This window comes from Hippopotamus amphibius, chromosome 3 (assembly GCF_030028045.1).
Source record: "Hippopotamus amphibius kiboko isolate mHipAmp2 chromosome 3, mHipAmp2.hap2, whole genome shotgun sequence".
Lineage (NCBI taxonomy): Eukaryota > Metazoa > Chordata > Mammalia > Artiodactyla > Hippopotamidae > Hippopotamus > Hippopotamus amphibius.
In genome coordinates, this window is record NC_080188.1 from 187,559,355 (window position 1) to 187,584,824 (window position 25,470).

The 25,470-nt window shown below is 34.6% G+C and overlaps 1 non-coding gene across 1 annotated transcript; it reads right to left on the reverse strand.

Annotated features, from left to right (window-relative positions):
* Nucleotides 1-862: 862 nt before the first annotated feature.
* LOC130850610 (small nucleolar RNA SNORD79) lies at nt 863-944 on the reverse strand. Its single transcript, XR_009052973.1, has one exon. It is a non-coding gene; the product is annotated as a small nucleolar RNA SNORD79 (small nucleolar RNA).
* Nucleotides 945-25,470: the final 24,526 nt, after the last annotated feature.

Sequence of the window (25,470 nt, forward strand, 5' to 3'; positions counted from 1 at the left end):
CTTAGCTGGGTGAACAATGAGTTCAAATGGCACCAAAGCAGCTGATCTATGCCTAGCAAGTGGCCTAATCATTTTCTTATAGCTGCTTGATTGTAAAAGGACCCTATAATAGAGAATGACTATTTAAAAAAAAAAAATCCATTCGTAAAGGAGTTCAAATCTCAAACAGGGAAGAAAGTAGATGATGCAAGAATGTAGAAGTGGAGAGAAGCAAGTTAGCTGAAACCATGACTCACCAGAGTCCATGAAATAAACAGAAATGGAAGGAGAACTTTGAAGGATTGAGGGCTGAATCCACTGATTTGTGGATGCTGGGGGAAGCAACTGCAGACTTACATCTGGAGGTCTGCTAAAGCTACAATTTTTTTTTTCACAATTATCTTCAAGCTTCTGAAAAACACCATGTTTTATGTCTGGCTAAATACTGAAATAAACTGTTCAAAGTGAGAAAATTTTCATTGTTGTTTTACTTTCCTGTATATTTTAGAGCAATTCTAAAAATTAAAGTCCATCTGAGGCTGTGTCTTCACAGCAACCACACAAATTTCAAGTGACTTAGCCAGCTACCTCATTAATTGTCATTAGAGAGTTCACAGAAGTTTACCTATTTAGGACTTTTGCCATGTTAAATTTGGACCGAAAGCAGGCAACAAAAATGGCTATGATGCCAGGCCACTAATCATAATTTCTAGGATTAGTCAATTATACTCCTTACTTTTATTGCCTAAAGGGGACTCAGGACATGTGGATGCCCGAGGAACATACTGCATGAGTGCCTCAGTGCAACCGGAAGGCATCTGTCCAGTTCTGACACCCAGTCACCTTGTGTTCTGTATTGTTTCATTTATTTATTTATTTTTCTCACTGTTTCAATTTAAAAAAATCTTCATTCTTTTTCAGAGAGGTTCCCATCTGTTTAACTTAAAAAGTCATCACTAACTGTAGCTGTTTTATAACTAAAGCAAAGTCTTCTCAAGTTGTTCTTGAATTAATATGTTGGGGGATATGTCTTTTAACTTGGAAACAAGTACTTAAAAAAATCCTCAGGAAAAGAAGTTGTATTTCTCATGTTTTTATAACAACAGCAGGGGCAACCACACTATCACAGCTGCTCCTTTGAGCTATTACCTTTGGCCAACCTCTCCGCTCTCTGTGCCAAGGGCTTTATCAACATTGTCTTACTTAATCTGCAGAAACATCTTTGAGGTTCAGCATTATTACCGATATTTTACAGATGATGAATCTGAAACTTAGAGCACTTAAGCAGTGTGTTCGGTGTAGCACGGTTATTAAACGGCAGTGCTATCATTGAGCCCAGACTGGTTTGACCTCCAAGCTCATGCTCTTAACCACCTCATTATCCTGCCTGCATGCTTTGTAAAGCATGATATGCTGTGATGTATGCATTCCTTCAGTTGCCTAATTCAAAATTATGTGGAGTAGGTCTTCCTAGTGCTATCAGCATCTTACTGGTAATAAAATCAAGACATAGAGATTACACTAAAATCACAAGATTATTTATTGAACCATATCAAAGAGTTTAAGAAAAGCTTTTGATTACTGTGGTTTGCCATTAGCTATAAGTGAGTTTTTTTTTTTGCATAATATTATCTACTAAGGTATATTTTAGGGTGAAAAATGAGGGACAACTCAAAAGTTTCGAGATAAAGTGGCAAGCCATTGCCTTGACATTGATTAAAAACAGTAGGAGTAATTGGGAAGCTTCTGTGAATTATTTCATCTATTTAGATACCAATGATTTTGGTCTAGGTGTTTTTCCCCCCAATGCTTACATGTGGCCACATGTGGCTATTTACATTTACATTAATTACAATGAAATAAAATTTAAAATTCAGTTATTCAATCACACCAGTCATATTTCAAGTCCTCAAAAGCCACATGTGGCTAGTGGTTAGTATATTTCAGAGCACAAATAAAGAACATTTTCAGCATCAGAAAAATCTGTTTTGCAAAATATTGGTCTAGACACTTAAGCATACATAGAAATGCCAAATTGGGTTAAGATGTTATCAAAAGCTAATCCTTAGACTTGCTGTTGGACAAATACATATGTTATCAATGTCCTGCTGATACAAGAATTGAGAACAAAATGCATGCTCCTGACTTAGGGGAAATAAACAGTTGGATCAATGATTACAAACATAAATCTCAATTTTTGTATTCAGTGATTTGTGCTTTAGTTTTGACTTAAAATGGAAAAGAGTCTCATGTCCATTTTGTTTATTAAAGATTTTTAAATGTTAGATTTACATAATTATGTAAGATCTGTTTGCAGGTAGAAAACTATAACAGCAATCATTTCAGAGTATTTATTTTGTTCCAAAAACATAGTATCAAATGATGTCTGTACAATATATCCTCTAAGTTTTACAATAAAGTAGTTTTATCCTCAAATATTAAAAATAAATAATAAACAATTGAGGCTTAGGAAAAGGTCCAGCATCCATTTGATAACTGGTAGGTCTAGAAGCAGGGAATTAGACTCAGATCTTAAATATACTAAACATACTCTGAGCTACAAAGGTATATTTAATGTAAAACTAAGCTAAAGTACAAAAGAAAGACAAAGAGAATGCTGCTCAGTAAGTTTGCCACTTAGTGATATTAACAAATTAGTATAGAATTATTTTCAATATTAATAATTATAAAGAATTAATGATTAACACCTGGAAAAAATAAATGTCTGATAAATAAATTAAAAATTTAGTCCTTTTGGAATTTCAATAATAACTAGCTAAACTAATGTGGGAAAAAACTGACACAACTCAAAACGTCAAAAACAAAAATGGAGAGAAAAAGATGGCGGCGAAGTAGAGAGACGTGGAGTGCATCCCTCTCCAAAGATGCATTGGGAATGCATGGAAGGACTCAGTCATTCCCACAGAGAACCAGCTGAACACCAGCAGACGGCCTCGGACACCAGAAAGGGCTGCGGGGAGCCCGACATAGCCGGTAGGGAGGCATCTACGAGGGCTCAAAGAGGGTGAAGCGGCGGAGCTGTGGCAGATGGGAGGGAGTGAGAAACATACGGAGGGTCCGCAGCGCAGCTCAGCGTTCCCGGACCGAGACATCGATCCGTGGCTGAACGGAGGGTCCAGGAGCGGGAGCGTGGGAACCGGAGAGCTGGTTCAGGGGGAGAAACATTGTTGCCGGTAGGGTGACGGACCGAGAGGACAGGAGGGAGGAGGTCTGCGGAGAGGAGTGCTGGTCCCTGAGAGCTGCCCGGCCATGATGGCGGCTGGAGGCTGCAGGCTCACAGGAGGGGGGGAGGAGCCGCGTGCATAGCCTCTCCCTCTCTTTCGGTGCCTCTGCAACAGGCAGCGGAGAGATGCCCTGCGGGCCACCTAAGGCACTCAGGGATAACAAGCACCCTCAGGCGCTCGGGCGGGGCTAGATTAAAACTTCTTGCAACACCAGCAGCAGGGAGGCTGCCCAGAGAAAAAAAAAAAACCAGCATCAAAAAGAAAAAACCCCGAGAGAGGCCCAACTCTAAGACTTTCTGTGTACGCCTGAGCCACCAGCGCCCTCTGCAACAAGCACCTCCAAGCCTGACTGAAACAACAGTGTGCCACTGCTCACTCACTCCCAGGAGAAGGAGCCACTATTGTACCCTCTCCCTCCCCACACACCGAGGCTTACAGAAAACAATAAAGGAACCTCTGCTGGTCACAGAATAACGCAAAAAAAAAAAAAAAAAATACAAGGCAAGGAGAAGGACACTTACAGCTGAGACACTAAGGAAACAAAAATAGTAGTATCAATACCTATTGAACTGGTCCATTCTGGGATCAGTTCTGGATTTTTTTTCTTTTTTTCTTTCTCTCTCTCTCTCTTTTTTTTTTTTTTTTTTTGATTTATTAAATACAATCTTAGCCCTAAGGGATATACAAGTTTTACAACATAATTTTTTAAGGATATTTTTTGTTCTTTTTTTTTTTTTTTTTTTGCCTTTTTATATACTTCTATATCTAGCTAAGTCTTTGGTAGTATGGACAAAATATCTTTCATACTTTCCTTTCATCCCTTTCTTTTATACACTTCTATTCCTTTCTTTTTCTTTGCATATTTCCAACCACATTACGCTCTTCTGTTCCCCTTTCTTCCAGCCATTTTAAGTGTATTTTATCTTAACATACTTATAAGCAACACTATCAGTCTGCTCAGACTCCTTGCTCTATTCTCCAGATGATGCACTGCCTTGGTATTAATATTAGGCTTTTGTCTTTATCTTAGTTCTTAGTACAGATGTCTAATTACATTCTGAGAATCTCCATTCTCTCTGGTGGTACTCCAGCTCATTTCTATATTTGATCCTAGCTTACAAAATCTCCCTGGATTGATGTTTGTATGTGTAGGGTGTTATTTGTTGTTTGTTTGCTTTTGCTTTTGTCTCTGATTTGTTCTGTTTCAGTTGTCAATTTCTGCTGGGTTTCTCTTTGAATATCTGATAGCACACTGGGGTTCTATCAGGTCTTTCTAGAGCCTTATGTCCTAACGGATTCAATAATTGTGTGTCTTATACATGTATGTGTTTCCTAGACTGAATATTCGTCTAATCCAATACTTGGACATTAGTCTGAGGCTTGGACAGTCTTCTATAAACACCTCTATCACCAGGACAAGCAACCCCAAAAGCTTGGACAACCATGAGGAAACAAAGAAACACCATGCAGGCAAAGGAGCAGGAAAAAAACCCACAAGACCAAATAAATGAGGAGGAAATAGGAAAAATGCCTGAAAAAGAATTTAGAGTAATGATAGTAAAAATGATACAAAATCTCGATAACAAAATAGAGAAAGTACAAGAAACAGTTCATAAGAACTCAGAAAAACAAACAGCAATGGATAACAAAATAACTGAAATTAAAAATACTCTAGATGCTATAACCAGCAGAATGACTGAGGCAGAAGAACGAATAAGTGAGTTGGAAGATAGAATGGGAGAAATAAACGCCACAGAGCAGGAAAAAGAAAAAAAAAAAAAAGACTAGAAGACAGCCTCAGAGACCTCAATGATAACCTTAAATGTACCAACATTCAAATTATAGGCATCCCAGAAGAAGAAGAAAACAAGAAAGGGTCTGAGAAAATATTTGAAGAGGTTCTAGTGGAAAACTTCCCCAACATGGGAAAGGAAATAATGAACCAAGTCCAAGAAGCACAGAGAGTCCCATACAGAATAAACCCAAGGAGAAATACACCAAGACAACTATTAATCAAACTTATGACAATTAAACACAAAGAAAAAATATGAAAAGCAGCAAGAGAAAAGCAACGAACAACATATAAGGGAAAACCCATCAGGATAACAGCTGACCTTTCTACAGAAACTCTGCAGGCCAGAAGGGAATGGCAGGATATACTGAAAGTCCTGAAAGAGAGAAACCTACAGCCAAGAATACTCTACCCAGCAAGAATCTCATTCAGATTTGAGGGAGAAATCAAAAGCTTTCCAGACAAGCAAAAGTTCAGAGAATTCAGCACCACCAAACCAGCCTTACAACAAGTGCTAAAGGAACTTCTCTAAGTAGGAAACACAAGAAAAGGAAAACACCTACAAATACAAACCCAAAACAATTAAGAAAATGGTAATTGGAACACACATGTCAATAATCACTTTAAATGTAAATGGATTAAATGCTCCAACCAAAAGACACAGAATGGCTGAATGGATACAAAAACAAGACCCTTCTATATGCTGCCTACAAGAAACCCACTTCAGACCAAGGAATACATATAGACTGAAAGTGAAGGGATGGAAAAAGATATTCCATGCAAATGGAAATCAAAAGAAAGCTGGAGTAGCAATACTCATATCAGACAAATTAGACTTGAAAGTAAAGACTCTTACAAGAGACAAGGAAGGACACTACATAATGATCAAGGGATCCATCCAAGAAGAACAGATCACAATGGCAAATATCCATGCCCCCAATATAGGAGCACCTCAATACATAAGGCAAATGCTAACAGCTAGAAAAGGGGACATCGACAGTAACACAATAATAGTGGGAGACTTGGACACCCCACTTACATCAATGGACAGATCATCCAAACAGAAAATAAATAAAGACACACAAGCTTTAAATGACACATTAGACCATCTCGACTTCATTGATATTTATAGGACATTCCATCCAAAAACGACAGACTACACTTTCTTCTTAAGTGCACACAGAACATTTTCCAGGATAGATCACATCTTGGGTCACAAATCAAACCTCAGCAAATTCAAGAAAATTGAAATCATATCAAGCATCTTCTCAGACCACAACGCCATGAGACTAGATATCAATTACAGGAAAAAAAACTGCAAAAAATACAAACACATGGAGGCTAAACAATTCACTCTTAAACAACCAAGGAATCACTAAAGAAATCAAAGAGGAAATCAAAAAATATCTAGAAACAAATGACAACGAAAACATAACAACCCAAAACCTATGGGACGCAGCAAAAGCAGTTCTAAGAGGGAAGTTTATAGCAATACAGTCCTACCTTAAGAAACAAGAAAATGATCGAATAAACAACCTAACCTTACACCTCAAACAACTAGAGAAAGAAGAACAAAGCAACCCCAAAGTGAGCAGAAGGAAAGAAATCATAAAGATCAGAGCAGAAATAAATGAAAAAGAAAGGAAAGAAACCATAAGAAAAATAAATGAAACTAAAAGCTGGTTCTTTGAGAAGATTAACAAAATTGATAAACCATTAGCCAGACTCATCAAGAAAAAAAGAGAGAAGATGCAAATCAACAGAATTAGAAATGAAAAAGGAGAAGTCACAATGGACACCTCAGAAATACAAAACATCATGAGAGACTACTACAAGCAACTATATGCCAATCAATTGGATAACCTGGAAGAAATGGATACATTCTTAGAAAAATACAATCTTCCAAGACTGAACCAGGAAGAGATAGAAACCATGAACAGACCAATCACAAGTATGGAAATTGAGGCAGTGATTAAAAATCTCCCAACACACAAAAGCCCAGGACCAGATGGATTCACAGGCGAATTCTATCAAACATTTCGAGAAGAGTTAACACCTATCCTTCTCAAACTCTTCCAAAATATTGCAGAAGGCGGAGCACTCCCAAACTCATTCTACGAGGCTACCATCACCCTGATACCAAAACCAGGCAAAGATGTCACAAAAAAAGAAAACTACAGACCAATATCACTGATGAATATAGATGCAAAAATCCTCAACAAAATACTAGCTAACAGACTGCAACAGCACATTAAAAAAACATACACCACGATCAAGTGGGGTTTATCCCTGGGATGCAAGGATTCTTCAATATACGCAAATCAATCAATGTGATACATCATATCAACAAATTGAAGGATAAAAACCATATGATCATTTCAATAGATGCAGAAAAAGCTTTTGACAAAGTTCAACATCCATTTATGATAAAAGCTCTCCAGAAAATGGGCATAGAAGGAAATTACCTCAACATAATAAAAGCCATATATGACAAACCAAAAGCCAACATTGTTCTCAATGGAGAAAAACTGGAAGAATTCCCTCTAAGAACAGGAACAAGACAAGGGTGTCCACTCTCACCACTGTTATTCAACATAGTTTTGGAAGTGTTAGCCACAGCAATCAGAGAAGAAAAAGAAATCAAAGGAATCCAAATTGGAAAAGAAGAAGTAAAATTGTCACTCTTTGCAGATGACATGATATTATATATAGAAAACCCTAAAGACTCTACCAGAAAACTGCTAGCACTAATGGATGAGTTTAGTAAAGTAGCAGGATACAAAATTAATGCACAGAAATCTCTTGCATTCCTATACACGAACAATGGAAGAGCAGAAAGAGAAATTAAGGAAACTCTCCCATTCACCATTGCAACAAAAAGAATACAATACCTAGGAATAAACCTGCCTAAGGAGGCAAAAGATCTGTATGCAGAAAACTTTAAGACATTGATGAAAGAAATCAAAGATGACACAAACAGATGGAGTGACATACCATGTTCCTGGATTGCAAGAATCAACATCGTGAAAATGACTGTATTACCCAAAGCAATTTACAGATTCAATGCAATCCCGATCAAATTACCAATGGCATTTTTCACAGAACTAGAGCAAGAAATCTTACGATGTGTATGGAAACGCAAAAGACCCCGAATAGCCAAAGCAATCTTGAGAAGGAAAAATGGAGTTGGTGGAATCAGGCTTCCTGACTTCAAACTATACTACAAGGCCATAGTGATCAAGACAGTATGGTACTGGCACAAAAATAGAAAGGAAGATCAATGGAATAGAATAGGGAACTCAGAAGTAAGCCCAAACACATATGGGCACCTTATCTTTGACAAAGGAGGCACGAGTATACAATGGAAAAAAGACAGCCTCTTCAATAAGTGGTGCTGGGAAAATTGGACAGCAACATGTAAAAGAATGAAATTAGAACACTTCCTAACACCATACACAAAAATAAACTCCAAATGGATTAAAGACCTACATGTAAGGCCAGACACTATCAAACTCCTAGAGGAAAACATAGGCAGAACACTCTTTGACATACATCAAAGCAACATCCTTTTGGACCCACCTCCTAGAATCATGGAAAGAAAATCAAGAATAAACGAATGGGACCTCATGAAACTTAAAAGCTTTTGCACAGCAAAAGAAACCATAAACAAGACTAAAAGGCAACCCTCAGAATGGGAAAAAATAATTGCCTATGAAACAACGGACAAAGGATTAACCTCCAAAATATACAAACAGCTCATGCAGCTTCATACCAAAAAAGCAAATAACCCAATCCACAAATGGGCAGAAGACCTAAATAGACATTTCTCCAAAGAAGACATACAGATGGCCAACAAACACATGAAAAGATGCTCCACATCACTAATCATCAGAGAAATGCAAGTCAAAGCCACAATGAGGTATCACCTCACACCAATCAGAATGGCCATCATCACAAAGTCTGGAAACCACAAATGTTGGAGAGGGTGTGGAGAAAAGGGAACTCTCCTGCACTGTTGGTGGGAATGTAAGTTGGTACAGCCACTATGGAAAACAATTTGGAGGTTCCTTAAAAAACTACAAATAGAACTACCATATGATCCAGTAATCCCACTCCTGGGCATATACCCAAAGAAAACCATAATCCCAAAAGAAACTTGTACCATAATATTTATTGCAGCACTCTTTACAATAGCCAGGATATGGAAGCAACCGAAATGCCCATCAACAAATGAATGGATACAGAAGATGTGGCATATATATACAATGGAATATTACTCAGCTATAAAAAGGGATGAGATGGAGCTATATGTAATGAGGTGGATAGAACTACAATCTGTCATACATAGTGAAGTAAGTCAGAAAGAGAAGGACAAATATTGTATGCTAACTCACATATATGGAATCTAAAATTGGTACTGATGAACTCAGTGACAAGAACAAGGAAGCAGATACAGAGAATGGACTGGAGAACTCGAGGTATGGGAGGGGGCGGGGGGTGAAGGGGAAACTGAGAAGAAGCGAGAGAGTAGCACAGACATATATATACTACCAACTGTAAAATAGTCAGTGGGAAGTTGTTGTATAACAAAGGGAGTCCAACTCGAGGATGGAAGATGCCTTAGAGGACTGGGGCAGGGAGGGTGGGGGGGACTCGAGGGGGGGGCGTCAAGGAAGGGAGGGAATATGGGGATATGTGTATAAAAACAGTTGATTGAACCTGGTGTACCCCCCCAAAAAAAAAATAATAATAAATAAATGCAATTAAGTTAAAAAAAAAAAAACCAATATTGCTTCAGACAAAAAAAATTTTTTTTAATCAAAACTCCCAATTACTCTGAGTCAAAGAAAAAATAAATTCTGAATACTGCAACTAAGAATACTTAAAAAAAAAAAACAAAAACAAAAATGGAGATGTAACATCAGGTTCAGAAGAAATTAGAAAAATCACAATGTTATATTTTCTTTAATTCTAAATATATTGGAAAACCTGGATAGATAGTTTTTCAAAAAAAAAAAAAAGATTAACAAATATATTACTATAGAAGCCACATAAAAATGTCAAGAAGTCTCCAAACTTCTGCAGAAAAATTGTTCACCTAGATAGAGTCAAAGTGAATTACTTTTCCTTTCAAAAAATAATTGAAAAGCTATTTTAACTTTTCTAGGAAAGTTTCCAAAATCTTTAATCAAGTCTGCATAACATAAATACCAAAATCTGTCAGAGAAAACATAAGAAAACAAAATGCTTCCTAAAAAATTAAATTGCTTTGAATATAGCTTCATTTCAATATACCAATAAAATATTCTATAAAAGCACTTACAAATATAATGTATTAAAAATAAATAGCAAAAAACCTCCACTAAGCATGAGTCAGTTAAATTTATTCCAAGAATGCAAGTGCTTAAATATTGAGAAATATAATAATTTACACGTGAAAAATGATAAATGCATTGTTATATCACTGGACTATGAATAGAGGTTAGAGAAAATTCACTTCAATACTCTATATTAAAAAGCTATGCTTAATAAAAAAGAGCCAAAACTCTTAATATGGAGTATCTTTTCACATGATATGTATATATAAATACATACATATATCAATAGCTATGCTTATTTTCCTCTATCTGCATAAATAAATAATATATGTGTATTCATGTGCATGTGTGTGCGTGTGTGTGAAACCAGTAGCCATATATCCTTAATATTGAATGATACACTATAATATCATTAAATATAGAGGTAAGAATGATGTGGCAGATTGTATTTTCATCAAAGTATTTGTTCATCCTTCTGTTCGGAAAGGGAATTCAGAAATGTGGCTACATTAAAATGCAGGAAATGTTTGAAAAACCAAGAGAAATTAAATTTCTCTTATTTTGCTAGGACTCAGTCACATCTTTCAAGAAGGAGGAAAGGGTAGTAAAAGCTGTGTAACACCACCGGAATAAGATGTTCTTTCTCATGGGAAAAAAAAAATGTTGACAACTTCTTCAATTCTGTAAAATTTCCAATGTTCTTTGGGCATGCTTTCCAGGGTTTTACATTTGCTTCACATATCGCTGAAAATCTTCAGTTAAAATAAAATCTCGAGCTGTCCAGTATTTTGCTTATCCATATTCACTATTGCCAATAAAGAGTACAGACGAACTTGAATATTGAAATGACAAATAAAGTGATATGAGACTGGATCACAACACTGAGAATCATCTCTGATCTAGGTGCGGTAAATCAGCTACTTTGTGACAGGTAAACTCCTCCATGCTACTCCCTACCAAGAATGGGAAGCACGCAGCGTCCATGAACTACTTTCAGGCCTACAGGCATACGTAGGAGCCATTTCTATGAAATTGGGAACCTCAGGGAGAAGAATCTTTAATCTCTTTCACGTGGTCACCCAACCATGCGATCCTGAGCATCTCTCTTTTCTCTTCCCTGGCTTTAAAGGTACAGCTGGGTCACTCCACTTCTGAAGCAGAAAGCCAAAAAAGTGCCACCAAAATGGCCGTCGTAATCCCTGACCTTCTCAAAATTAGTTCCTTCTCTCCCAAGTACTTCCGTATGCAGCTTAGGCAATGATGGTGGTGTTGACCGATGGTTCTCTGTGTTGAGTCCTCAGAGTAAACTCTAGAGGATGGCTGCTAACTATAAATATCACTTTATTTCTAAATGTAGGATATGAAGCCTTCAGTATTTCCCTTCCTCAAACTTGAGCGTTAGCTTCAATTTCAGGACGATTGGTAGAACGGGTGCTCTTTCCTATTCCACTTGTACATATAATACTTGAAGTTTTTAAAAATGTATTTTAAAAAGATGCTTTGTGATTTCAAACTGAACACAGCACAGGAAGTAAAAGTCCCTTTGTATGGTGTTTCCTAAATGTATTGGAAATCAGATCTTAGGATTAAAAAATTCAGTAAAAAAACCATTTCTGAGTATTTCTTTCATAGGATTAAATTCCTTTTCATAACCATACTCCTTAGGCAATGCATTTAAGTGTGATTGTGGTTGTTTTAATACTTATTTCATGGTAAAAATTCATAAATATAGCTAGCTATAACTGCCTATAAACATATGGCTGTTCAGAAGCTTTTGCTTAAATATAAATCACAGTCAAAAGCATTACACTACATAATCATCTGGTCACATACATTTGAGAACACATAATTTTCGGTAGATGAAGGCATACTCTCAGTATCCATGTAGCATAATTTTTTTAATGTGCTTAAAAGAGCTATTTGTTGTCTGCATTTTGGTTTAAAAAACCTAAAGTACTGCTAATTTCCACTTTCTTTCTTTCCAAATTGCCTTAGATAAATTATTTGTGGAATACACTTAACAGCGGAAGCTTTAAAATGGCTTTCAAGGCAAGCTGTAAATAAAGAGCTTTTCAATATTCTGGTTAAAATGTAATATTAAAGTGTATATAGCGTAGCTAGGAGACAAGTTGCAGTGTATTAATTGAGATGAATTTGAGATTTTGTTTAAAAATTGAGGTATCTTCATATTTCTTAGCCATTTGTGATCTTTTTTTATATCTTCATGTGTTTGAGGTTTTTGTTGGATGGGAAATTTTCAAAATTTAAAAAAAAAGCAAACAAAAATACAAAATAAAAGTCATCATTAACAAAAACAAAAGTGGAGACAAATCTTTCAGTTAGTCAGATCTATGAAATCTTTAGAGAATAAGCATTCCAACCAAACATCACAGCCTTTAAAAATTTAATTTTTATTATTTTAAAAGTCTTACAAAACTTTACATCTTCCTGAGTTTAAGATTATTAAATAATATGATGAAGACGCAGTACTAAAATTAGAGTAAAATATAATAAATTTGGAAGAGATATTTCATTTCAACAAGTTTAATGTTTAAATGACTTTGTGAAGTAACTAATGCAAACTCCTTGTCTAGAAAGTGGCATAAAGGTCTAGGAAAAAGGTTTTTAAGTTTATTAATTTGGTAATCAAGGCATTAATTTGAGGGCAGCAAGCAAACACACATTAATATATCATTAATGTAAGCATACCCATAACCTGACTTATTACTGTTGAGGTTAACATCGGTTACCTGACTGAGGTAGTGTTTGTTAGATATCTACACTGTAAGTTTACTCTTATTCCTCTTGACACTTGGTATTCTGTAGCAGAACGTCCCCAACTGCATTCACACTCAAGCAGTAGGGAGTTAAGCCCTAATTTCTTGAGGGTAGAGTATCTACAAAAATATATGGAATTTTTTCTGCACAAAAGATGTATTTTTTTCCCTCCATCTACTTATTTATTAAATGATTTATTTATATCAATATGGACTTATGGACTTAGGACATTCTAGGCTTTATTTTAAAAAGTCTGATATGATCCAAAACTACTTTATTTTATAGCTAAAGTTATTCCAGCTTTGTCTGTAGTTCATTGGGAGCTCTATGCTTCTATATTTTTAATCTGCTGGAAGTACAAGAGGTTCCAGGCTCATCCTGTATATTTCCTGCCTTAGTATTATAATCAATCATTGCTCCAAGAAGCCAGAGTTACTTTGTTGGAAAATGGTATTATAAACAGATCTGGGCAAAAGGTATGATTTTTGCTACCAGAGTATAGTTGCTCCTAGGATCTCTAAGTGGACAGAGCGAGGGAGTACATGTGCACACTAACTCATGTAGAAATACACACACACACACGTGTATATATGGTAACCATCTCCATTTATGCAAATCAATTAGGTAAATGGTGAGGGTCCAGATTGCTGGATTGTATGTTAAGACCGTGTTTAACTTTGTGACAAGCTTCCAAACTGTCTTCTATGTGATTATATCATTTTGTATTCTCATCAGCAATGAATGAAACTTCCTATAGTTCTGCATTCTCACCAGCAATTGGTAGTGTCAGTTTTGGGGGTATAGGCCCTTTTAATAGGCACATAGCGGTATCTCATTGTAATTAATTTGCATTTCCATAATGACCAACGATGTTGAGCTTCTTTCCTATGTTTATTTGCCACGTGTACATCTTCTTTGGTAAGGTATGGGTTCAGACCTTTTGCCTAATTTTAATTGAGTTGGTTGTTTCCTTCATGTTAGACTTAAAAATTCTTTGTGTATTTTGGATCCAAATTCTTTCAGATGTGTTTTGCAAATATTATCACCCATTCTGAGATGTCTTTTTTATTCTCTTAACACATCTTTTGAAGAGTGGAAGGTTTTCATTTTAGTGAATTCCTAATTAACTATGATTTCTTTCATGGATATTATTCAATGTTTTATCTAATAACCCATCCCTCTGAGGGGGGGTGGGGTTCTTGAATCTTAACCATGAAAACTCAGTAAGATTCCTGGAGGTAAACCCCATGAAAGTAAGGTAACCCCTCCAAGACTGCAGCTAAGGCGTTTCTAACTTGCAAGCTGATTCACACAGCCTCCAGGAATTTGTCAGTTATGATTTGTGTTTCTACCACTAGGACATCAGCACCTTCTGCTATAGAAAAGCAGAACTTTCCTGTGACTCTCTAAATTCGACAGTCTCTCCAGATTTTATGGTGGTGGTTTCCCTTGCCTCACTCACCTGATGGTAACAGGAAAAGCCATTGATTTTCATTTTGTTGAGATTTTTGGTTGTTGTGAGAACCTGAGAGACACCTTCCAAGTTCCTTACATGTCTGGGCTGAAATCAAAAGTCAGTAGCATTTTTATATTTATCTCAGTAAATTTTATTTAAAAAGAAAAGAAAAAAAGATATTTTAAAATATTTTATTACTCATCTGTATGATATTTACCATTGCAGAAATATCTTACTTGAAAAGCTAATACATATTAAATCATTTATGAATAAGAATTCTGTTTCTAACATGCCACCAAATCTCCATAATATGCTTGGTCAATTTAGGAAATGCATCATAAAATGCATGCATGTCATATTGAATTTATTCCTTTTGTCAGGGGATCCTTTTTTGATTGATCATCTTAACAATTACCTCAAAATACCAGCTGTTGCATAAATATTTAATAAATGAACAAACACACACCAAGTATAAATTTATTATGAACACAGTTAATCAGATTTTCAGAATTCATCTGTCAGTGGTGTCAACATTGGTAAATAGAACAAAACTAAAAAAAAAACTCTTTTTGTGTCGATAGCCCTGAAGCTTGATAGCAAATCTGGCTGAGTTATTAATGTGCAAAAGCAAAAACTTTCTCTCCTTTCAGTGAATTCTTTAAGCAATTATGAACTTTTAAACTTTTGCTATAATTCACAAAATATACAACTATGTATGTTAGGAAGAAAATATGTTGCATAGATTTTATGATATTTGTTGTGCAAAGGGGTCATGGATGCATACCAGTAAGATTATACAATGATGAACATAGGCTTTTTGAAGGAAAAACTTAAAAGGGGGAAATAACATAGCTACTGCTTCTTTCACACATATTTAAATAGCATGGACTGTACATAGTTGTCCTAGGTGCAATAGTCAAGATTCTAGCAGGGATGGGCCTTTCTGGGCTTGCATAACACTAAGAACTCTTGTAGAGAAAGTCAACCCCATCCTTAATCTATACAAGAAATTTTTCAGTTGATCTCCAGGCTCAAGAACCACAGAAGGGAGTTTGCAGAAGGCTAACAAACAAACTCCTTTGTGGTTGGTAATTATTTTTCATTGATGTGTATAGTTCTCTTCTTGGACAGATTTTAGCATTTGTCATAGAGATTTTAAGCAGGAAGCAGTAGCTCTAGTCTTGTATCCAGAGCCATAGCGTAGCCACATGGAGTTCAGCCTGCGAGTCCTCCTCTATGCCCTGAGGATGATCCTGGGGTGCAGATTGGTCTAGTGATCTGTTGGCACCACATTTACAGCCACCTGCCTCCTTGGAGAAAACCTGTCCCTGGTGGACCTCATTTAGCATCCCAGGCCTGCCTTTGATTCTCTGGAGAAGGATCTGAATGAGGTCCTGCTTGGGAGCCACTAGCCCAGGGCTCATGGTCTTCTAGTGATGCCCACTAAGGACCCAGGGGAGCAGAACATCTGCTGAACAGGTGGGGTCAGGGACCAAGTCTAGGGATGCCAAAGGCTGAAGTTCTCAAAAGCCAAGACCCGGGACACGAAGAAAAATCTGAGCAAGAAGCTACTGAAGAGTGTACTATATAGTTTTACTTCTAAGAATTTATAAACTGGAAGAAACTTTCCTAACTAGGCTGTCAAAATCAATTTAAAATTTTAAAAAATTCAATCAACCATGCTGTAAAATAAGACAGAATTATCTTCCCATTGTCTCTATAGGAAATTACAAAGTTTCTGTTACATGAAGAGGCAAAAGTGTTCATTTAAAAAAATAGAGAAAAAATATTACAGAGTCATTTCAAACAGTTAATTAAAGTATTAATAGTCGAGCAATAATAGTTGAACAAACTGTATTTTTATATGCAATTGTATATTTTTTGTTATTGAATGCCTCCACAATTCTCCATAAATTTGAGAATTTATAATCTCAAATTCTCTCCAAACCTGGAACTAGCCTTTCAGGTAAAGGATAATTTCTAATGGAATTTACTACTGTGTGTAAATTGTCTTTATCTATAGGATTTATTAATGGAATAAAGGAGATCAGTTTTTAAACAAATAAAGTTGCATTATTATAATAAATAATTTTACACACAACATGGACCTAAACTAATAACTTACTTTAAAACAATATTTGAGTATTTATAGCCAGTTATCCTCCAAGAATATTTTGGCTACAGCAGCGGGAAGTATGAAGTATTTAATAGAAAGAGTTTGAAACAAGAGTGAAATGAATCTATCAGTTGAGGTTTACAGTCAGCAGAGTGAGGAAATGGGTTGGGTAATGCTGTTTATGCTAATAGTTTTACTGATCAATATCTAGAACCTTCAGTTTTAAGACTTTAGGAAGAGCTGCATTGCTGTCATTGCCACATTTGGTAATAGCAAGGGTGATTGTCATCCATCTTCAAATATATGGATAGAAATCATAAAAAGAAGCTATATCTATATCTGCAGAGGCTTAGCCATTTACAAAAAGCTAAATATAAAAAGCTTTACAGGTAAACAATTAATCATTTAGAAACAAGCAAAAGTTTCAGTTACTGTTGTTAGGGGAACGGCCTATTTTCTAGTTATTGGAATTCTTGTTCTAGGACCTTCTGATCATCCTCTAGAAGTCTCAAAACATCTTTCTGGAATATCTACCACTCAATTTAGAGCCCGGGCTAATTTCAAGAAATCATTAGTCTTATAAATTGCTCAAAGTTCACATTAAGAAGTAAATCTTTTTCCATAGATTCTACAAAAGGCTTTGCTTCATTCCAGTAATTTTGGCAAAACGTTGACTGCCTGGTTTATGTGTTAATGAGAATTTCTCCACACTGCTCCTCTAACCTAAAGGCTCCAATCTACCCACCTATCTGTGTTCTGTATCCCTGATGCTTTATCTCTGCCTCTAGCTTTGACAGCAAGACTCACATCCTGATTAGCTTGCAAGTTCAAAATTCATTACTTCTTTTCAGTGCTAAGATATATTGAGAATTACACTTTAAATATCACACGGTCACTAGCAGCTCAGAGAATCATTATCAAACCTTTTACTCTCCAATATCTAATAGACTTTACAATGTACCTAAAGTACAAAAAATAATTAAAGGAAAATAAAAATGTGTGCATATATTATTTAGAATTGCTAAGAGACTATATAGTGTACTATGCAAATTCTTAAATGTTAAATCATTTTACTTTGGCATTCCTATTAAATAGTTATTGTTAAGACCATTTAACCAAAGAAGACATCAAGGCCCCAAATGGATAATCTAGCTTGTTGAATAACACTTTGCTTGTATGTGGTATATTTGGCTTGTAAAAATAGTAGAACTGCACACTCTAAGCCTGTTCTTAATACATGCCATCACTGCCTTTTAAATCTAATATGGTACAGAGTTTTATATGATTTACTCATCTTAAAATTTACTCCTGTTTAGTGTACACATTAATCGTGCATTTACTATGTGCTCAATAGCAGGTTGCAATAAGTTTCTAGCACATAAAAGCATTCACTGGGGCTGCCATTTTGAGAACACACTGATCAAGTCAAGAATAGAAGCAAGGACATCCATTAGCAGGTAACAGTCCAGGGAGGAGACAATGAGGCTAGGTGGTAACATTGAACTCTGGTGGTGGTGAGATACAGTCAAATACTATATATAATTATATATATATATATATATATATATATATATATATGTATGTATGATAAATTCAGAGGAGGTCCAAGATAGAGATACATATTTAGAAATCATCTGCTTACAAAACAATTCTATATATCATCTTTTGGTGTATTCCATGGTAAGATAAAGATAAATATAAAATAAAACCTCATACTACAGTACTCTTGTGATATTATAGCAATGCATTTGAATTACGACATCAGAAATAATGCATGTAAAACCCATAACACAGTTTATTAAAAAGTAATAATTTAAAAATCTTTGGTGCATACTATTTTTCAATCAGTTGTCCACTCACACTAACTAAATTATAGCTTTCTTATTTCTTTGCCTATTGTTAATAGTTACAATATGTTAAAGTGATAACATATGACTCTTTTATATGGCAATCTACCTTTTAACTATAAAATCTTAACTAGAAAGTGTAAAAAATAATAAGGCATTAGTACAACTATCTTTTTTTTTAAGGAAAATTTTCATCTACTGAAGGTAAGCATACACTAATTGGAGAATAAGAACTGATTTTAGTTATCAAAAATAGCAAAATTACTATATGGGCTTTTTCTATTAGCACACATAAAAAACTTTATTCTAGGCTTTTTCTTTTTTTAAGCTTTTTTTTAAATTGAGGTATAATTTACAATGTTGTGTTGGTTTCAAGTGTATAGCAAAGTGAGTCAGTTATACATATATACGTATATATATGTGTATGTTTACACATATATTCTTTTTCAGGTTCTTTTCCATTGCAAGTTATTACAAGATATTGAATATAGTTCCCTGTGCAATACAGTAGACTCTTGTTGTTTACCTATTTTATATATAGTAGTGTGTATCTGTTAATCCCAAACTCCTAATTTATCTCCCCCCCTCCAACTCCACTACCTCCTTTGGTAACCATAAGTTCATTTTCTATGTCTGTAAGTTTATTTCTCTTTTGTAAATAAGTTCATTTGTATCATTTTTTTAGATTCCACAAATAAGTAATATCATGGGATATTTGTCTTTCTCTGACTTACTTCACTTAATATGAGACACTCTAAGTCCATCCATGTTGCTGCAAATGGCAATATTTCACTCTTCTTTAGTCTAGCCTTTTTCTAATAAAAAATAGTTACAGGTTTTGTGACAACATATGGAGAACAAGAGTTATTTAATCAGTGATTTTGAATTCACAACTTGTCAAGACCCTGAATGAGCATCATTAATGAGTAATGATGCCCTGAGCCATTTTGCATTCAGACCACATATTATGCTGTGTCATCACCATAGAAAGATGTGATGAAATAAGAACCACCTAGCTCACTCCTTCAGCTTCTCCATTTCACATAATTAGGATAAGGTACCTCAGATTAGCCAGTGTCCTGTATGAAATGTATAGAGGGTGCCCATTAGGGAAACTGCCTAACATAAATAAGCAGCCTTAAAACAGGACACGTTTTATAGGAAAATAACATTATTTATGAAAAACATCATCACTGTTTATTTTACTATCTGCAGTACTATTGGAGATTATTTACTTCAGAGTATTAAGTTGCAAATATTTCCTATAGTAAATTTTATATACTACAAGTATTAGATATATTGTCATACATTACATTATGTTGCATTATATTGTGTTACATTATGTTATGTCATGTTGTATTGTGTTGTGACGTGTTACTTGCTATATTGTACTATATTATACTGTATTATATTATAATTAGATGCTTAGGATTAATGCTATTATCTAAATCATCAGCTTCCTTAAAACGTTAAATTTCTATCAATTATATTTATTTACTTACAGTGTTGCATTGTGTCAATTACATCATAGGGCAGAGCTCAATTTATAGTTAAGTAAACAAATGTATGAATAAAAGTTAGGTCTTGTTGAACAGTTGATTTGACATCAATACAGCTATTGAATGTGCAAGGCTCAGATAAGTTCTCATATCCATCTACACAAAAAGGATACGTCTCCCATTTGAAAGACATCTTGTCAGAGAACACTGCTGGAAATGACACTGTCAAGTTTTATTTTGGTAACTATTATAGAAAATATCAAGTTTCTATATGTCCAAGCCTGATACAGAATTATGTATTATTTATTTTAGAAGCATTACTTTCAATAATGCTCCATATGATACCTCTTCAAAGTTGTAGAACTAAATATTTCTGTTCCAGTGTACTCAGTATTGGCAATGGAGATTATCTCAGAAGGCTAAATTTCTTCTTCCTTTCCTAGATCTTTGATACCTCTATGTCCCAAGTGTCTATCAGTAAAACTGAAAATATAGCTAGCTCTCCTTTTGCACAATCCTTCTATCACTGGAATACATGGCTATACAGAATTGTTGACCAAAAAAGTGAGTAAACTATCGACTCCCATTTTTATTGTTGTAATTGATTGTTTATAGTATAAAAATAATCTCAGTAGTTTATGTTCTATTCATTTGTCTATTAGATTAACTTCATGCCATACTAGAAATCTGGGTTTGTTACCTTTCAAAGGAAGGCAAAAGAAGTTCAGTTACACAATGGAATATCCGTATATTCAGGAAGGTGATTTAGAAAATGTGATATGAAAAATCTCACAACTGTGCTACTCTTGCTATGGTTATTTTTTTTTTTTTTCTTTCAAAAAGCTTTAGAAATGTACTATAGGGATAGCCTACTTAACCCTACCCAATCTGGTGGGGAAAAAATGCTGTGTAAAGTTTAGAAACTAATATTTTCTGTAAAATAGCAACTTAAAGAGGCTTCACATTCCTCTTTGAAGCCAGTAAAAGGAATATCTAGACTTCTTATGCAAAATTAAATTTATCTTATGTGGTACAGTAGCACAAAACTTGATTAAGGATATAAAGATGTTCATAAAACTTTAAAAATTATCTCTCGGTTTCTCTTACTTTTTTTGAAAAGAAAATTATATGTAGTGCTTTTATTAACTTCATTCACAAAAATGTTTTATTAACTTCATTCACTATCTTTATAAGAAAATGCTATGCTTGTGAAAGTCATTTTAAACTGAAGTGTTTACATTGTGTGACAGTGATGGTAAACACCATTTACATGGGTTTATACCCTAATTAACCCTAACCAGTAATATTTAAGCAGACTACTTAAGTGACATATTATGATTATGTACTTTCACTAAAATAAATAAGCTTGATATTCCAGTACTTCTCTCTTGCCTTCAGGATTCTTTCTCTGAGCAATAATATTCCATATGCATGACATTTTAATGGTATCTTTTCATGGAAATTGATGAAGTGTATATTCAAAAAGGATAAATGTCTTAAAATCAAGCAGTTTAGAATTATTGTGCTTAGAAAGATAAATGAGTGATGATCCTTACTATTTTTTTAAGATCAATATGAAAAGCCCTAAAATTTGAGTTTAGTTTATATAAGTATACTTAACAGTACGTACCAAGGGGGTCATTATCATAAGGATGCATTTTGAAGTATGACATTCAAAAAATAATAATGATAGAGAATAGAAAGAGTGGCAGGTAGATAACACAGATGCCTGATACCATGATGCTATTTTTATCAGCTGTGTAAATAAAAAATTCAGTCAATTTGCTTCTTTTTTGACATCGTGCCAACAGCAGGTTAGACTGAAATTTTTTGCACTGAATAAATGAAATGGAATATTTTGTGTCACTTTGCTTCCTGAAGGAACTATCTCTGTTATGACTCTTGCAGATTGAAAAAGGAAGGGGAAAGGCTAGCTTGAATAAGCTTTATTGATTGATTCTTTGATTGATTGGTTGATTTTAAATGAAGTTGATTTTTTTACTTATGCCTTTCAGATAACCTTTACATGCAAAACAGCTTCTAAAAGCCATTTCTTCCCCTGCAGCAAGCAGAGATATAGACAACCAGGGGTTCCTGTGTGTCACTTGGGGGTGACCCAAGTGACAACCTGGTAGACAAAGGCAAAGTTAGTAGCCAGATAGGCCTCCAGCTACACTCTTGATTCAGTGTCTAACTCCCTCTAGAAGAGCAAAACTTTAAGGAAAAAAGAGGGATTTTGACATGGGATCTGAATGTCATATCAAATGTTCCCAGTTATTAGGGAAGAAGCGTATACCTGGAACTGATTTCTTAAATATTTGAGAATTCAAAGGTAAGAACATGATTTGAAAATTTTCCCTTTGGAATAAAACTAAACTTGATATGCTTTAGGTGAGTTTTATCTCTTTTGTTTTTACCAACATGTGTTCCAGGAATGAATTTTCAGTCATAATTATTCTTCTTTTGAACTCTGAAAAACTGCATAATTCCTATTACCATGGTTATTTGTAAAGTCTGACATGTCAGATTCAAGGATTTTGTGCCTGTCTTAATTCAGCCTCTCAAGAGGAAAACTTCATTCTTTCCCCCTCCTCATGTGCATCTAGGGACCTGTGGGGGGGGGGTGGGGTGGGTAGGAATTTAGCAACGTATTTCCCCATCTTGATCATGTTTATGAAATCATCTCTAAGGCTGAGATTGTCAATCAACAGCAACAAGATGGCCATTCTTGATATGATTAGAAAATCATTTTACTTGATATCCAACTGACTGGGTCTGGTCTTTGAAAATAAGTTATTTACAATAGATGAGAAAATGAGGAAGTGTTAAAAGCATTATGTTTTGCTCAAATCCTTGCATTCAGCTATAATGGATCATAAATATTGATTCATTAAAAACCAAATAATTGCATTCACTTGTGCATTCCCTTCTCCTGATTTTTTTCATTCTAATAAATAAGTAAATATGAACAGATAATCATATGGACACAATCCTATACTGTTTGAAAACATTTTAGTAGGTTTCATTTGAAAAAATGCTTAATGAGGAGAAGAAACATGTTTACCCTGTTCATACTGAATATCCCATTCCAATCATTGTGCCTGACGTGAAATTTTCTTTTTGCTTTAATTTTTTTTCTTTTTAAAGTAAATTTTTAGGGAATGAAGAGAAAAAGAAGATAGAGAAATTTTGATGTTACATTATAGACAATACAAAATAGAAATTTTGGAACAGATTTTACCTTGCAAGTGCTGCAGGTTTTATTTAGAATCTATAGAAAAGGAAAAAATGGAAGTAGGTCTTTATTAAGTAGAAGAATCCAGAATGAGAACATGGATGTAAGTCTTTGGAGTGTTTCCTAATGCAAAATTATTTACTTTTGAGAAACTATTCAAGTTAGACAGATGAGGATATGAAATTTGTAATGAACTAAAATTAAATGAATACAAGACAAAACCCATTTGTATAGATAAAGAATTAAGAAGCTAAATATGTCAATAGACTATAGATATCAGTTAATAACAGATGAATACAAGCACTTTCATAGGCTCATGGTTTCCACTTATTAGCTTTAAAGGATCGTAAAAGGAAGAATAACTTATTTGAATTTTGTTGATCTCATAATGTCACGTCATGGATCGCCAAAACTGTCCATATGTGTTTTGTATATGAATCTTGGAAGAATATGCATTTACTGTCAACATTAGTTATTTTAAGGGTAAAATTACATTTTGTGCATAATTTTCTTCTTTTCCCTTAGCATGCTGTATTAATTTCCTAGGGCTGCATAACAAATGGGTGCCACCACAAACCGGGTGGCTTAAGACAATAGATATGTATTCTCTCACAGTTCAAGAGGCCAGAGTGCAAAGTCAACATGCCATTGTGATTGGTTCCCTCTGGAGGATCTTGGGAAAATCTCCTACTTGCTTGTCTCTTTCCTAGCTTCTGGTAGTTTCCAGCCATCTTTAGCATTCCTTGGCTTCAGGCAGCATAACCTCAAATCTTCCCCTTAGAAAAGTCTTTGAAATACACTTTAGAGATTTAAGATTTTGGCTCAAAATACTATTGTGAATATAGCATTCCTTGTGTAAAAAAGTGTATGTTACTTTAAAAAAGATGCAATAAACTGATATGTCTCTAAATTGAGAATTTTCCTTAATTCAGTTTAATTAACCCATGTAAACTTAGGTTTCCTTAATAAAAAGCACAAACTTAAGCTGTCTTTGGCATTTCTTTTTTTAGTATCATTTCATGTTTATGGTCAGAAGATATTGTACATAATGCAATCCTGTGTTGCATTTCACCTTTATATACAATATATATTAAATCTAAATGTTTCTTCCTTATTTTGGTACTGCAGAAATTCATAGAGATCTACATCTACTAACACATATAGGTGAATCTACCGTAAAATCCCAATTTATGGATGACTATAATTGTAAGTAATATACATATATGTACATAATATATGTATATTATATACAATAATATTATTGTGTATACATATATTATTATATATGCTTTTTGAATAATAAGCATTTAAAGATTGAGAATATAAATGCACCACATACCACCTTATTGTAATTCAGTTTTTCAGTCTTTTCTTGTTTTATACTCTAGTTTCAAATCCTGGAATATTTACTGATATCTAATTTCCTGATAACAAGGATGCAGATGATTCTATTGCATTTCCAAGCAAATGTCTGTACAGAACATAAGATAAATATAGAAATTAAGCAAAAACTTTATCTTACTCTACTAAATTGAAAACTTTGTTTACACTTGGAAAGCAAAATGAAGATTTGATGCGCTCATATAGAAAATAATTTTCTTCATTTCTGAAAGAGGTTTGCTTACTGCACACATTCATTCATTCTGTCCGAGAGTTGGTTAACAAACATGTTTTCAGCAGCTCCTGTAAGCCAGGCACCCAAATCAGTATACTTACTGTGTATTGCCCCAGCTTTTCACATCTGGCATGCAGAGTGATACAGATGATTTCACGCACTATCACTTTTGAATTTGATGTTGCATACTATCATTCAACTTCTCAAATATAATTGTCATTGTTGCTCTTAAATAAATACTATCAACTGGATATTTGCTAGGCTTATTTACCAGGCAGCTGTCTCTAGGTCTATGATCTATATTTAATACATATCATACTAACTTTGCACCCCAGTTTAACAGTTGTTAAGTAATTTGTCACATAGAGGTTTTAGTTTGAAATAAAAAGTTCTTATACATGAGAGGTTTGGGGTTTGTTTTGTTTTGCCCCGTACTTACTGTTAAATGGATAAAGCTTCTAGAAGGACAAATGTACATTACCACCCTGGTGAAAAGGTAAATGAAACTTTAATTGCTAGCCCCTGATTTACAAGCTATGGTTATTTAACACGTCATCAGGCATGGGTAACTTTTGGAGCATTAAACCAGA